This window comes from Equus caballus, chromosome X (genome assembly GCF_041296265.1).
Source record: "Equus caballus isolate H_3958 breed thoroughbred chromosome X, TB-T2T, whole genome shotgun sequence".
Lineage (NCBI taxonomy): Eukaryota > Metazoa > Chordata > Mammalia > Perissodactyla > Equidae > Equus > Equus caballus.
The window spans coordinates 36,981,092-36,993,208 of NC_091715.1; positions in this window are offsets into that span (position 1 = coordinate 36,981,092).

Sequence of the window (12,117 nt, forward strand, 5' to 3'; positions counted from 1 at the left end):
GAGCTCACACAAGACTGAAAGTCCACTGTCCAAGTGTGCGCAGCAGACTGACTATAGGAAAACAAGTGTTCCTGATCTGGTGTGATCAGAAAACTATTTCCTGCTACCTAAATCCCTTAGATCACAAAAAATGTAATTAATTGAAAATGAAAAGGAGTTAGTAAACTATAACTATTTACTGAGAATGGAGAATTACATAATGGGGCTTTCTCCATCAAAAAAGCAGGGAGGTTTAGAGGGAGGCTCCCAATTTTTCAGTGCTAAACTAGGTGTGTTGATGTTCATTCTCTTTTAATAAAAAGTACTGAACCTCTCCAAATATCATCCCCAAATGCAACACATAATTTATGGCAACATTTCGTCAATTCCTGAATAGCATACATCCTTGTCAGTTTATGTTTTCTCACTTCAACACCTACATTTTCTGATGCCCATCCAGCCTGAGGGACATAAATCATCATTTCCCATTGGGATGGACCCAGGGACATTCAGCACTAGTGTATCATTTGTTCATGTCTTATGCTAAAATTTGTGTAAGATGAGTGAGTGTCTTGTTTGTGCTGTCATTAGGGAGGCCATATGTTAGCATAGCCATACGTGGGAGTGTTTTTATTCTTTTAAGAGTTCAAAAAAGGGCATCTCCCAAGAAGCCTTATTTGCATGTCCAAGTACAATATTAAAGGAAAACAATAACTGAAATCCTAGCCATGCCAAATATGTCTTTATTTAATTCCATTTATTTCCAACATTAAGTTTAGGGTCTGAAAGCAAAGCAAAACAAAACAGAGCAGAAGCTAATTTTGTTATACAGCTGGACACTGTGTAATCTGGTGCCTGCGAAGGCTATACCTGCCTATTCTGAGCATAATAGCCACTCTGTAAGTCTAATCAAACTATACACTAGTATAGCAGTCAGACCCCAAAATGAAATTATTTCCCTTCCACGCAGCCAAAAGAAAGGAGAACTAAGTCTTAACATTGAGAAGCGTTTACTGGCCTTTGATTTAATAACTGGTTTTATCTTTAAAGCTACTTATAAACATGTGTAATAATTTTCCCAAAGTAAAACTTCCATTTAAATGCAAAATAATAAAAAGTATTTTTCTTACAACGCACAAAAGTTATTTTTTAAAAACTAGAGGCCCATCCCTTTGAGGATTTTTTCAAACTAGATTTCTCTGATTCTTTTTGTACTTCTCCTCTTTCAAAACATTTATTCTTTACCCTTTAAAAAGAATTTATGCATCTGCTGTTTTGAAAATATTTCAAGGTCTTCTTGGGAATACACATATTATGCTCTCAAATCTTAAAATAGCCGGAGTTCTGGACTGTATACCAAAATTACTTACTTCTGAAAATCATAAACTCTTTAATTTCCTCACTTTTTTCGTGTTTTCAGTTCTTATGGTTCTGGGTTTCTGAGCATTGTATTCTAAGCCATCACTTTCTTCCTTGAGTGTGTTGGATTGTGATGTTACCCAATTAGAGTCACAGTGGAGAGATACCTTCCATATTAAGTCCTTGTCTTAAGCCTTTGAAATGCTGAGGCGAAGGTTCCTCTGGCCTCATTAAAAGCCCAGAAGGCCATGGGGTGGAGACAGAGGTTGGTACAAGAGGGAGTCTTCCATTACTGCACTTTTTCTGTCATTCATGTCCTGAAAAAGGTTAAAACTTCTAAACTTCCAAACATGATGCCTGCTTGTTGATTGAATTTGGAAGGACTAAATGTTTCCAAAGGAGTTTGCTTAAGCATATACAGACCGATGTCTTTTGGATATCTGCTGCTGACTAATATCCCTTGTGTACAATGGTTTATTCAATCAATTCCCTACTGATGAGCATGTGGATTGCTCTCAAACTTGTGTTTGTTCAAATAATGCTCAATAAATAACCTTGTGCACATGTTCTTTCAAATCTGTTCAGGTGTAATTCACATTTAATTCTCAGAAGTGGGATTGCTGGGTCAATCTGCATTTTTGCTAGATATTGGCCCTCCATCCCTCAACACATACACACTTTCTCAACACCTTAAGCTTTTTTTTTTTTTTTTTGAGGAAACTTAACCCTGAGCTAACTGCTCCTCTTTTTTCTGAGGAAGACTGGCCATGAGCTAACATACGTGCCCATCTTCCTCTACTTTCTATGTGGGACACCTACCACAGCATGACTTGCCAAGCAGTGCCATGTCCGAACCCGGGATCCGAACTGGTGAACCCTGGGCCGCCAAATCGGAACGTGCGCACTTAACCGCTGCGCCACTGGGCAGGCCCCAACACCTTAAGCTTTACATAAAACTCTTGGGTATGATTTCTATGTAGCTGTTCTTCCTCCCACCATAGTGATACTAGAGCACTGTGGCTATTCGGAGATGACATTGGAGTCACCTCTGGGGAGGCCAAGCAGACATGACCCCCAGTGTGCCATAGGCAACACTTGTCTTCACTCCTCCTCTGCTGCTCTCTTCCTCTGTCAACATCTGTTATGGACTGAATGTTTGTGTCCCCCTAAAATTCATATGTTGAAACCTAACCCCCAATGTGATGGTATTTGGAGGTGGGGCCTTTGAGATGTGATTAGGTCATGAGGGTGGAGCCCTCGTGAATGGAATCAGTGCCCTTATAAAAGAGACTCCACAGAGCTCTCTCTTCCCCTGCCGTGTGAGGATGCAATGAAAAATGGCCATCTGCAACCTGGAGGAGGGTTCTCACCAGAACCTGACCGTGCTGGCACCCTAATCTTGGACTTCTCAGCCTCCAGAATTGCGAAAAATAAATTTCTGTTGTTTATAAGCCACCCAGCCTGTGGTACTTGGTTATAGAAGCCCACACAGACTAAGACAGTACCACTCTCTTCAGGGCCTTTGTGAGCTCTTAATTCTTGTCCCCCAGGGAACCCTGGAGATGCCTCATCCATTGCAGCTCTCCCTCTGGTAAGTTAGAATGATCTTCTGACTTCATCAAAAAGCATCTCTTACTTCCCCCCATGAGGTCTTGTCTGAAGATTTAGAAATAATCCATGACATCATGGGTTACTGAATGGGGATTTCAGTTAAACACTGCCGGTCCCATGGCTGAGTAGTTAAGTTCAAGTGCTCCACTTCGGTGGCCTAGGGTTTCGCCGGTTCGGATCCTGGGCGCGGACATGGCACTGCTCATCAAGCCATGCTGAGGCGGCATCCCACATGCCACAACTAGAAAGACCCACAACTAAAAAAAATATGCAACTATGTACCAGGGGGTTTTGGGGAGAAAAAGGAAAAATAAAATCTTTAAAACAACAACAGCAACAACGAGTTGGGAAGGTAGTTTCATCCACATTTGTCTTCCTTTTTGTTATTCATCCTTCATAATATCCCAATTTCATGATAGGACTTTAATAAAATTAATGGTGATCAATTCATAATGATATAATTATCTGTAGTAACTTTTAAGTGATAACCTCATCTAACAGGAACCTGGTGACAGGAGTGGTAATGGTGGGTGGTCTAATAATTATGAGTCTCAATCAATTAATTAAAAATTCTATGATTTTAGACAAGATGCGTATGTGTAAAAAGGTTCAAGTGGACTGGTTCCCAGTTTCAAAGAAGCCGTATATGTCCCTGGGCTTGTGTATTTGGCCTCCTGGGATATAATTCAACTCCACAATTTTACTAGAGAGAAATATAGACAAAGAAGATCAAGTCTTACAGCTAGTGGCAGGGTTGAGATCAGAAACCAGGTCTGTTGACTCTCAGTGTATTATGTATGTTATTCCTTTTACCACCCAATGGTTCTCAACAGGTGGGTCCACTTAGGGGACACTTGGAAAGGTGTTATAAATGGAAGTGCTTTGGTTGTCACAATTACTCGGGGTTGCTAATGGCATTTAGTAACTAGAGTTTATGGAGGCTAAAAATGCTGCAGTTCCAGAGGGCGTCTAACACAGTAAATAACTGTCCTACCTCACATGCCACTAGTACACCCCCCGCCCCATTACACACACAGAGAAAGTGCTACCCAAATACAACTTAATGCCAATATGGCTGATTAAATGCACAATGTAATACCAAAGGAAATTCGAAACAGGCAAAAAAAGAGAATTTATTTTTAGCTATTAATATTTTGAAGAATCAAATTTCACTCTTACTAATACTTGTTTCATGTTTTCATTAAACTTTACCTGGATTTTCCAGTCAAATATCAAATGCCAGAACTGTGAAGTCCTGAAGTGTGCTGGGGAAGTCTTGAGATTAAAACTATTTCATATGAAACTTATGTTGATATAAGCTATGAACCAAAACTAGAACGAACTGAACTAATTTACTGAGGAGCAAAAGCCCCTCCCTCCAACAAAACAAATAAAAACAAACAAAGTAAACCAACCTAGTGAACTCATGTGACTTGAAATTGAACCTCTTTTTGTTTTCCAGACTCAGTGAACTGGAGGGGAAAAAAGAATTATAATATGTTCAAAACAAAGAAATATTTCATTCTATTCAAGACCATACAATGAACACTAATATGTGTCAAAGAGCTGTGGTTAACCGGAACCCACGAGCTCCTGTATATTACAGACTTTTTGTACTCTTAAGAGGAATATAGCTATCCCATTCTGCACTTATCCTACCAACCAGTACTCAGCAAATATGCTTCAATTTATTTTAGAAGTAAGAACATGAAACAGAGAATGCATAAAATGTTCCAAAATACACTTAGTGGTCCTGGAATGCTATGGATTATCCATTAATTTAACTCTCAGCTGAGTACCTGCTGTGGTAGGTACTAGGGAAAAGTATTTTGATTTCAGTAAGATTTTTGACAGAATCTAATGATATTATGGACAAAATGTAGAAATAGGGATGACATTAGAGAAGAATTTGGCAAATTGGGAATTGATTGAATAATTTACCAAAAGGTTCTAATTAATGGCTCACTACCAATCAGGGTGGAAATTTCTAAGATCACACCTATCCTTGGTCAGTTCTCTTCAGCGCTTTTACTAACAATTTAAATAAATATACAAAGACTTTTAAAAATCATAGGGTTAGCAAGAATAAAGCTCCGAAGGACAATATCCTCAGTGTGAGGATGTAGAAAGAATTCCACAGGCTCGAACAACGTGCCCAATAAGCAGGATACAATTTAGAAGGAATAAATTCAATGTACATGCCCATATTTACATAATTCAATTATATAAGTTCAGAATGGAGAAGACAAGGCAGTTTGGGTATAAAAAAAGCTAGGAAAAAATAAATAAATAAAAATTAAAAGAGCTAGGAATTTTATTTATTTCCATAGAAGATCAACTTGAACTAGCACTTTAATGTGGTCCCTAAAACCCAACTCAAACCAGAGCCTTGTTAAAAGAAGCAAAGTATCAAGATTATTGACTTGCAACCGTTTTTATCCCAACACACCAAGGGTTAAGACAATCAGAAAACCAGGATTATATCTTTATCTTAAAAGTGTATCATAGGGAGGTGGAGGAAAAGGTGGCGGGCTCATGGGCAAGTGGAGCTTTAAAGAGCCCTTTGGATGGCTGACCCTTGAACTCTCCCTCACTCTGATCGAGATCCAGATGAGTGATTGTCCCCTGACACTCCAGTTCACTACATTTTGGGAAGAATATTGACAACCGAAGTACGTTCCAAGGTGGGAAGATTAGGATAGTGAGGCGCTTGGAAATTCATAAAACGAGAACTAGAAGGAAATGTTTAGCTTAAAAAGCAAGAAAAATGACTTGAGAGGATTCATAAAACAGCGTATCATGGTGGATCACAGCCTGAGCTCTGGGCTCAAGGAGGTTCAAATCCAGCTCTACCGGTTTATGACTATGAGTTGTGGCCAGATAAAAATAGGAGAAGGTACACAATTCAATAAAATATTCAAGGAATTCAGAGCCCAATTAGGGGTAAAAGGAGTTAGCTGTCACCTGAGTGGGGTTGCAGATTTCTAGCTATAGAAATCAGGTGGCTAAAACTCTGTAGTGAAAGGTATGGCGTTGGGTCTTCCATGAACCCAGTGACTACAATAAAAGGATTCCCTTTGTATTCCGTGGCTAAGGTAGACTCACCTAGGAAGCCTGGAGCTCGTAAATCCTATATCTTGGTCTTGAATCTCTGACTCGTAAGCAAACATACCCTGATGGCCAAGGCCACCTTCTAACTTCAGCTCAATACACCTGATCTGGTAAATCTGCTACCTGTATTTGAGTAAGTAACTTTTCAACCCCGGGGAGAATTTAGAATGATGTAAGGAAGTAAATAACCATAATAGTAATTCTTTGTGTAAAGTAAACCTAATCTCTTTGTAATGTTTAAGAGAATCTGCCGTTTTAAGAAATCTATCAGAGTAGCCTTGAGCAATTGATTTTGACTTATGGTTTCAGGCAGAAAAGTGTAAGAGAATTTCACTAAGTTTGTTAACCGTATTGAAATGATTTAAGAGGACTCACGATTCAACAAACTTATAGGTTAATTTATTATCTTCACCAGAGTCGTTTAACTACCTAGAAGGATTTTGTTTTATGCCTTGTCAGGCAGTTGAAGGGCTTGGACAGTTCAAATATATGAAAGGTATGAGTATAGTTTAAAAAGGGGAATTAAATAAGTTTATAAATGAGATTGTTTAAAGTGAATTTAATCTGTTTGAATTGTGTTGACTATTAATAAGAGAACAAATTAAAGTAATTGCCCTTGTTTTATACAATTACAAGATTTATAAATAGCATAACTAACAATATTCACAAATCGAACTTAACACTTTATGAAAACTAAATATGTAAGTTTAAAAACTGAATATTAATATAAAACCCATCTAACTATAGATAATCCAAGAGTCCCTCTAGGTCATTAACAACCTTCGATTGACATGCCTCTTGGTATGTCACCTTGAAATGAGCTTCAGTAACCTCATCTATAAAATTCCTAGACTTTTTGTGAAGATTAAATGAGGTAATGTATTTAAATCGCTTCGTCCAGTATCTGTCATAAAGTTTCACTTGACAGGTCATTCTATACATAAAAATCCTCAAAAATATAGATTTAAATATGCAGATTCATTGTCTGGTGGAAAAGGAACTAAATGCATTCTGTAATGCCCTGGAGAATGGGGCTGGTAGTTCCATGAAGATGAAGAATAATACAAGTTTGAAGATTCTGGGCACTCTCCCAGGTGCTTTATGTACGCTATTTTGTTTATTCTTCACAATATACTGGTATCATTAGGGTTTGATCTGAGAAGCAGAACCACTGTGAGTAATATAAGAAATTTATTTGAGGGATTAGACCTTACCGTGTAGTGGAAGCTGTATAGTTTGTGTACAGCTCTTGCTTCTGCGTCTGGTGTTGGGCCTAAAGTCAGCCTGGCCAGTAGTTGGGAAATGAAGATGGACATGAAGTAGGGGAGAGCAAGAAGGAGCTGAACCCCACATCTGTCTCTCATCACAACTCATATTGGTCATACTGGTCTCACACTGAAACCTTCGTCAGTCTCTCACCATCTCTAAGCCTCCGACTTCGAAGATGCAGATGACCTGCAGAAGAGCTGGGACACTTGCCATGAAACCTCACACAAAGGTGGCCCAGGATTCCAAGATGCTGAAGGAGAAGATCTGGTAGGAGCTGGAGGAGCTGCGGGCCCGGTTGCTGCCCCACACAAATAATGCAAACCAGAAGGTCTGTGACAACGTAGGGGAACTGCAAGAGCATAGGCCCTACACTCTCCTTCTTGCCTCACCCCACCCTCCAACTTCTCCTGTAGGCAGTCCTAGCCCAGAACCAACCGAGGAAGGGAATTTGGGGAATCTTAGTTCCAACTTAGTTAATACAATGCTAAGCCATCACTGTACCCTTATCCCCATTTTACAGAGAAACAAACTGGCTTCAAAGGTTAAATAACTTGTGCAAGGGCACACAGATGGCTAGTAGGGGAGCTGAAACGTGAACAAAGGCAGTCTGGCTCAGAACCTGGGATCTTAACCGCTGCCCTCTACTGCCTTGCCCTACTGTCTGAAAGTTAGAGGAACGGAAAGATGACCTGTTTGGCAGTATGAGCTCGCCCACATTGGAATAGCCTGCCTTGCCAAGCAGAGGATTCCCTGTCCTACATGATGCTCAAACACAGGCTGCATGGCCATCTGTCAGAGACACAACACAAGAGGGTGCTCACTGGGAGAGAGAATGAATTGGGCGGCTACTAACAGCACTTTCAACTCCAAGATTCTGTTTCTAGAACATACAGTTCAGAGCAAGGGTCCGAACTCACAACTACAAGGAACATAACAGAAGGGATGGAGAAGACAAAAGTACTCAAGGGTGAGCAGGAAAGAGACTTAGCCAAGCTGTGCCCAATAGTGCCAAAATCCACTGTGAGAAAAATAAAAATTATGGTCAACCCAACAGCTGTTTCACATAGGATGCCATGTAATCAGCTATATAGTAGTGATTTTTTTTCTATAAATTGATTTGATTTCACTGAGTTGACAGGCCATTTTTGTTGTTGTGTAGACAAGATCTTCAAAAGTCCTACGGAAGAACTACGAATTCAGGCACACTAGGCATAGACTCTTTAAAATGAAAGTTTAATCAATTGAGGGCAAGACAAAAAGTTTGAAGCAAATAGCCGAATATTTCAAAGAACTGCTTGGAAAAGAATTTTCACATTTGAAGCTCTGCCAACATAAACACATAATAATGAACCTTATGTCTTGGTAACAGTCTAAAAAATTAAAGGGAAAAGGCAGTGACTAGTCCAACGTTTCTGCAGCAGATGCATCCTGATGACAACCTTCCAAAGCAGATATTACAATAATTTTCTTTTTTCCCCCTCAAATTCTGCACAAGCTGGTTAACCGACTATGTGAATTGGAGGTCATGGAAAATCTATACAAAGATATTAGATGAAATTGACTTCTCCCCAAGAAAACTCACGGATCAGTAGAGTTGATGGGTTAACGTTTAAAATCTGAAAGCCGATAGAAATCACATGAGAAATGCTATTGCAGTATGTGGGTATCTCTCTCCACCCTTCTCCCCCTACTCTCCACTCAGCAGGCTGACCTGAACGGAGCATTAGTGGACACCATTGCTCTCTGGCTTCCAGTGGGAAGCCAATAGCCAGCACCAGAAAGTCAGAGGGAGGAAGGAGAGTGAAATGATGGTATTTATTCTTCTGGCACCCTTCTTGCAGGGTCGCCTTGGGTTAACTGGGTCCCTCCACTGAAGATTGTGTTGTTCCTCTTAAAGTGTCTCTCTACAGCTCTCTTTCTTTCTTTCTCTCTCTCTCTCTCTCTCTGTCTCTCTCTCTCTTCCTCTTCCCAGAACAGCCCAGAAGTGGTAAAGGTAAGGCTCACCACTGTTAATAGCCTCAGAGTCCTACACTCTCAGTTGTGGTCTCCCTACTCCTGCCCCACACCTTTGTCAGCTGATTAAACCCTCCTCAAATTATCTTAATTAGAAGTTGCCTTTTGTTTCCTGCTGGGACCCTAACTGATACACACAGGATAATCAAAATGCTAGTGATTATTAAATCTCAACATCAATGCTATGTGCACCATTTTCAGAAACTTAGGGCATGATTTTTGCATTTCCACTGCTGAAAATTATAATTATGAGCAAGATAATTACACCTAGAGTTTAGTGTTGTTACTATTTCAGATTCTGGAGCTGGAATGCGTGGATTGAATCTCAGCTCTGACGCTTATTGGTTGTGTGAGTTTGGGTAAATCATCTAACCCACTGATTCTTAATGTGGGGGCAGTTTTGCCCTTCGAGGGACATTTGGCAATGTCTGGAGATGTTTTTATTGTCACAACTGAAGACAGGAGTTTGCTACTGGCATTTAGTCATGAGTCATTAGTCATTAGCCAGAGATGCTGCTAAACATCCTACAATGCACAGGACAGGCCCCTACCACGAAGCATGAGCTGGCCTAAAATATCAATAGTGCTGAGGTTCAGAAACTCTGATGCAACCCTTCTGTGCCTTAGTTTCCTAATTTGTAAAATGGAGTTCATATTAGCATATACATCATAGGATTGTCTGAGGATTCCATGAGCTAATCCATAAGTGATAATAGCACCTAGAACAATGCCTGGGATATAGTATGCACTCAATTAGTGTAAGCTGGCATGGCCACCATCATCATTACGAGGCTCTCTAAGAGCTCAGAGCACAAAGATAACTTGCTGAAAGGCAGGCAGTTATAAATTCATTATGAAAAACAACTAAAGCACTATGAAAGCAGAGATCTTATCTGGTTTTATTCTACTGTATCCCCAGCACCTTCATGTCTAGTATATATTTTATTTGTCGAATATATTCAATATGACACCTGTTTGTTCGTGAATAAGATAATGAATGTAATGCACCTAATAGAATTTCTAAAATGCAGTAGGCGCTCTCTGGTAGTGGTGGTTATAGTTGTTACGATAATACATCTTTTGAGCCTGAAAGCAGGAACCAGTGGGTATCTTCTTTCACTTTCTTCCTCAAATATTTCAAATTTTATATACTAACTTCAACAACTGAAGACCAAGAAGAAACCCACAGATAAGTTATATAATTTCTAGAATTGCAGAATGCATATTTATGTTATCTATATATTTTCAAAAGGTATTGATTTAGAATTATCTTAAGTAACAATTTTTTTTCCCGAGGATGATTTGCCCTAAGCTAACATCTGTGCCAATCTTCCTCTATTTTGTATATGGGTCACCACCACAGCATGGCCACCAACAACTGGGGTAGGTCTGCGCCCAGGAACTGAACCTGGGCCACCAAAGCAAAGTGTGCTGAACCTAACCCCTAGGCCACAGGGCCGGCCCCTTAAGTAACAATTTTAAAATTTTTATTTTTATCTTGCTTCAGATCAATAAAAGGATTTGAGTTGGATTACCATTTTTAAAAATTAAGCAAGATGGTCAGAGGAAAGGGAAAATGATGGTAGAAAAAAAGAGATGAAACAAGGAGTTAGGTTAGCACCCCCCAAAATACCCTGTAAGGACCTGCCCACTTGCTGGAGGGCCCCAAATTGACAGATAAAAGCCAAGAGTGATGCCTGATCCATCATATATGTCATAGGGCCATACAGTGACAAACCTACAAGAAAAGAACAATTATTCATAGCAACGAAACATGAGAGAAAGTTTTCCTTAAACAGAGGACACTGAAATGAAATTGATCTCTTTTATGGTGTCTTTATACACATTCTATAGCTCACGGGGCTGTTCTTTTTTTTTTATTATTGAGTTCATAATAGTTTACATCAATGTGAGATTTCTGTTGTACATTATTTCTTGACTGTCACCACATAAGTACTCCCCTTCACCCCCTGTGCCCACCTCCCACCTCCTTCCCCTGGTAACCACGGAACTGTTTTCTTTGTCCATGTATTTGTTTATATTCCAAAAATGAGTGAAATCATCTGGTGGTTGTCTTTCTCGGACTGGCTTATTTAGCTTAGCATAATTCCCTCTAGGTCCTTCCATGTTATTGCAAATGAGATGATTTCCTCTTTTTTTCTGGCTGAGTAGTATTCCATTGTATATATACACCATGTTTCTTTATCCAATCATCAGTCAATAGGCACTTGGATTGCTTCCATGTCTCGTCTATTGTGAATAGTGCTGCAATGAACATAGGGGTGCATATGTTACTTTGGGTTGTTGATTTCAAATTGTTTGGATAGATACCCAGTAGTGGGATAGCTGGGTCATATGGTATTCCTATTTTTAGTTTTTTGAGGAATATCCATACTGTTTTCCATAGTGGCAGCACCAGTTTGCATTCCCACCAGCAGTGTATGAGGGTTCCCTTCTCTCCACACCCTCTCCAACATTTGTTATTTTTAGTCTTAGTGATTATAGCCATTTTAACAGGCATAAGGTGGTATCTTAGTGTAGTTTAGTGTAGTTAGTGTAGTGTAGTTTTTTTATAGATTTTATTTTTTTCTTTTTCTCCCCAAAGCCCCCTGGTACCTAGTTGTATATTCTTCGTTGTGGGTCCTTCTAGTTGTGGCATGTGGGACGCTGCCTCAGCGTGGTTTGATGAGCAGTGCCATGTCTGCGCCCAGGATTCGAACCAACGAAACACTGGGCCGCCTGCAGCGGAGCGCGCGAACTTAACCACTCGGCCAC